Below are 5,091 nucleotides of genomic sequence, written 5' to 3'. Positions count from 1 at the left end.
GATGGCCGGAAATGAGGAGTGTCAGATAAGAAGGTATTCGATCAGCGAGGAGTAGGTGCACTTGAGGGAACCCTGCTGGCGTCGTGGGTCCCTCGTGGGGCTGCTAATCGATGAGCAGTTTGAAACCACCAGCTGCTCCTAGGAGAAAAGTGAGGCTTTCTTCTCCCACAAAGTTTCAGTCTCAGAAACCCACGAAGGCCGTTCTACCCTGTCTTATAGGGTCGCTGTGAGTCGGAAATGACTCAACAGTCATGAGTGTGGTTTGGTTTGGGAGGTGTACTTAATTGAAGAAGAAGAAAGAAAAAGAATGAGGGTGAATATGAGAAAATGACCAGTTACTAATTATGAGTGGTGGGAAGCTGTTATCAAGTTTATTAGCCCACTCTGTGTTTTCCTGTATCTTTTCAGCTCCTTAGAATAAATTAAGCAGGCAGAAGAAGAAGAAGCGAGGCATGGACCACTGGCCTTTGGAAGACACCTGGAAGCCCTGGTAGCGGAGTGGTCACATGTTGGCCTGCAATCTGCAAGGTCAGCAGTCTGAAACCACCAGACCAGCCGAGGGAGAAAGACCAGGCTTTCTACTCCCATAAAGAGTCATAGTCTCACAGGCTGGTGTGCTTCTTCCTTGTGGACTTGTCGCTTCTCTGCTTGTTCAAATTTCAAGCCTTTCTGACCCCAGATGCTATATCTTTTGATAGCCGGGCATTATCCGCTTTCTTCACAACATTTACTTATGCACCCATTTTGTCTTCAACAATCAGGCAGGAAGGTGAGCATCACAGAATGCCAGGTTGTTAGAACAAAGTGTTCCTGCATTGAGGGAGGGCTTGAGCAGAGACCGAAAGTCCATCCTCTACCTCAGTGTATTGCCATATAAATATGTGTACATAGACCAATCCTCTACTTTTATAAATTAGTGTATTTACATATGTACACACCTATGCGTATACCTCTAGCCATAGCTGTGCTTCCTAGATCTTTCCTGTTTCCTTTTAGCTTCCTCCTGCTCCACCATCACGCTCGCCCTTCTTCCACCTCTTAGAAAATCCTCTCAGCTAGATTGCTGTTGCTCCAACATCCACAGGATCTCTGTCCTCCCCATTGTTGATCTTAGTTCCCTAGTTGTCGACGGGATAGGGTAACAGGCATCTGAAGATCCAAAACAAATGAAACCATATTGCTGAGAACAAGGAGGGTTGGAGCAGAGATCCCAAACCCATCTGTAGACAATGGACCATCCCCTCACAGAAGGGTCAGAAGGAAGGGATGAGTCAACCAGGGTACAGTGTTGCACTGATGAGACACACAATATTCCTCCGGTCCCTTGAAGCTTCCTCACCCCTCACTATCATGACCCCAGGCTAGACCAGAGCATGTAGACAGGTACACATAAGATAAGATCTCATGACACATGTAATCCAGGAACAGGAATGGGAGGAGCAAATCCAGGAGGGTAGGGAGATGGTGGGGAGAGGAGGGGAGGAAGGGGGAACTGATCGAAATGATGGACACATAACCCCACCCCCAGGGGGGGACAAACTACAGAAACTGTGGAGGGAGACAGCAATTGGCATAATAATAATCATTTATAATTTATCAAGGGGTTGGTCACGAAGGTGGGAGGGGCGAAGGAAGGTCAAGAAGGAACTCCAGTAGAATGTAAATGTTTAGAAAATAATGATGGCAACATATGTACTAATGTGCTTGATACAATTGATGAGCTGTAAGAGCCCCCAATAAAATATTTTAATTAAAAAAAAAGTCATGGCCGCAGAAACTCTGAGCGGCAGGTCTACCCCGTCCTGTAAGGTTGCTATGAGTTGGCATTCACTCGATGGTAGTGTGTTGTTTTGGGACCATTCAAAGCAGGTCTCTACACCTAGGCGGCTGGACAACTGAGTTTGTGAGAGTGACAAGGGGCCCAAGGGAGCAACTGAGAGCTGAGACACTGGGAGGGTCAACGGGGTCAATGGGGTCCCTGCTCTCTAGGTAGCAACTAGAGACAGGAGGTCCCACAAACCAAGAGTTTCTTCAAGAATGGAGTCCAGGAGCTTTGGGCAGCAGGGTGGCTCTGCTACCCAGCCTGGGCAGTACCTCTTTGATATTGCTTAGACCAGCGGTTCTCAACCTGTGGGTCGCAACTCCTTTAGGGGATGAACGGCCCTTTCACAGGGGTCACCCGATTCATAACAGTAGCAAAATGACAGTGATGAAATAGCAACGAAAATAATTTTATTGTTGGGGGACGGTCACCACATGAGGAACTGTATGAAAGGGTCTCAGCATGAGGAAGGTTGAGAACCACTGCCCTAGACTCAAAAAAACTAAACTCACTGCCATGCGTCATTGCTGACTCACAGGACTCTATTGAGCAGGGTAGAACTGCCTTCGTGAGTTTCCAAGACTGTAACTCTTTACAGACATAGATAGCTAGCCTCATCTTTCTCAAACTTGCCGAGACTTAAGACTGCAGTATTTCTCTGTGGGGGAGACCTTGATCCTGGAGCGTGTGGTCAGGCTAACAGATGCCATCTACAAAGGTGGACTCACATTGCCCTCTAGTGGTCACAGAGTGTCAGCCTCCCTGCCACCGCCATTCTGACTCACTACCCTGAAGCCATCGAGTTGATTCCGATGTCGGGTTTTGGAGGATGTAAATCTTTGCAGAGGCAGACAGCCTCATATTTCTGGTGGGCTTGATCACAGACTGGGTGGTTAGCAAGCCAACGCCCCCAGACAGGGCTTCGTCATGGCCATGCAGCTCCTCTTTTCAAGGCCCAGATTGAATTCTTTTCAGTGACCTCTCCTCTGCACAAGTACTCCCACCATGAAAAAGAGGGACGGAGAAAGAAAGAAGTAAAAGGAATGCAAAATATAACCTTTCTCCGTATTCCAGAAAAGATGATTAGACATGATACATTTTATCGATACAGGCTTAAAACTAGCTAGGAGTCCTGGTGGCCTAGTGGTTACTTGCAGGGCTGCTAACTGCAAGGTCAGCAGTTTGAAACCACTAGCTGCTCCTTGGGAGAAAAATGGTACTTTTTGCTCCCGTAAAGAGTTCCAATCTCAGAAACACACGGGCGGTTCTACCCGTCCTCTAGGGTCACTATGAGTCGGTATCAACTCGATGGCAGTGAGCTTGGGTTTCATAACGCCGCTGACAAGAAGCAGTGATGGCAAGGTGGGCAGATACCAGGGGACCCCAGGTAGCCAGAGGGAACACAAGGGCGAAATTTGGACAGAAATCAACTTTAGGGACCAGAACTAGGCATGGAAAGACAAGAACTTGGAGGAAGATCTTAGCGCCTGCCCCTTACCCGCTGTGAGGACCTGGACAAGTTCCTTTGCTTCACTGAGCCTGGTGCCACATGAAAGTTTCTCTTGGCGTTGTTCCCCTGAGCCCGGTGGTCAGGAACAGACTTGAGCCAGACCGCCCTGGTAGACTCCCAGGACCACCACCCATTGCCTGGCCTGGGCAAGCGGTTTCACCTCTCCACCTCCCCGTCTGGAGGGACATTAGCAAAGCCTGGGAGGTCGGAGGCTTCCATGAGTCACCATCCAGAGTGCCCGGAAGAGCAGCTGACACCTATCAAGCATTCAGTAAGAGGCGGTTAATAATTCCCGTGATTGAGGGGATTCCTACTCACAGTGACCCTGCTAGGAACCACAGAGCTGTCCCATAGGAGTTCTCAGGGTTGTGGGGGCATTGTTAGCTAACCCACCAGCCACTCTGAGGAGAAATCCCAAGACACACAGCTTCAGAAAGCCTGTCAGGTCAATAGCAGTCAGAATCAACCTGACAGTAGTGGGTTTTCATCTTCACAGAAGCGGATGGCCACAGCTGGCCCCTCCCTTTCCTGAGTTAACTGGTGGCTTTGAACCACTGACTTTTTGGTTAGCAGCCAAGTGCTTTGACCTCTGGCTACAAGGGTTCCTGACACATAGGAAGTACCTAGAATAGAATCAGGTGTTCGTTCCTTTTCCTCGTCTCGCATCGGGTTCTAGAAACATGCACGTGTCCCCATCACATGGGAATAAGGGAGAGGATGCGTGCAGTGATTACATAATCTGGCCCTTTTAGCCATGCAAGGTCGTATGACTCTCACCCAGTGGGTGGGTGGGACTATGCACATCGTGTTTGCAGTTCACAGAGGGGAGTGGACCATCTGCTAATAACATAAATAAGGTGTATGGAAAATATACAGGGGCAGGATCATGCAAATAGGGTATATGGAACTCTAAGGAGGGGATCGATCAGTTTGGCCATCTTGCTAAGCTTAAAATGAGTCATCCTAGAGGCAGAACCAAGTGGACCTTGCTATGATCGAGGAAGAAGAGCCCAGGATGGAGAGTCTCCCCCAGACCTGGGATCTCTGGCTAAGAACTTCCCAGGCCCAGGAAAGAGCAAGCGAGCTGCGGTTAAGAAGTGTAGCAAGCATGGCAGAAACCAGCCGCAGAGAAACAGCAGCAGCAGGACCAGAAGACACAAGACCTCTGCGGTGGGCAAGCTGACCCACCGAGGGAGAGAGAGCAGCATCTTCAGGCAGGAGGCTAGTTGCCAGAACTAAAGATATAGAATGCTTGTCTGAAGAGGCCATGGCTCCCCTTTCCTCCACAGACCTCATCTCCAGTAACCCCCAGTCCTTGTAACCCAGCCCTTGGCCTGTTACTACTATCTGGTTGGAGGAGATGGGATAAGGGATTCCCCACAGGAAGTCGGGATTCCTTTGGCCTGGGGTGAGACCTGTACCTGGCCTCCTGACAGCCCCTTAGCAGTCCCCACAGGTGAAGCCCAGGCTTGTACTCAGGAACCATGCCCACCTAGCATCTCATTGTTACGAAGAGGCCAGTCACTCGTCTGCTCAGTTAGCTATCTGTGACCCAGGCAGTTTTGGTCATAAAGAACTTCTCTCAGGGTTGAGGCACCTGGCCAGGGAGGCCAGAGAGCCAGCACATCACACGGACTGCTGAGAGTTGTGACCTTATTGGTGCCCAGCTCCTGGCTTTCAGAACAGCCCTGGGAGGAAGTGGAAAACACTGGACTTTGAGAGTAAGCTCACAGCCCATGGAAAAGCAGCACACCCCGAG

This window comes from Tenrec ecaudatus, chromosome 9 (assembly GCF_050624435.1).
Source record: "Tenrec ecaudatus isolate mTenEca1 chromosome 9, mTenEca1.hap1, whole genome shotgun sequence".
Lineage (NCBI taxonomy): Eukaryota > Metazoa > Chordata > Mammalia > Afrosoricida > Tenrecidae > Tenrec > Tenrec ecaudatus.
Note: the sequence above shows the minus strand (reverse complement) of the source record.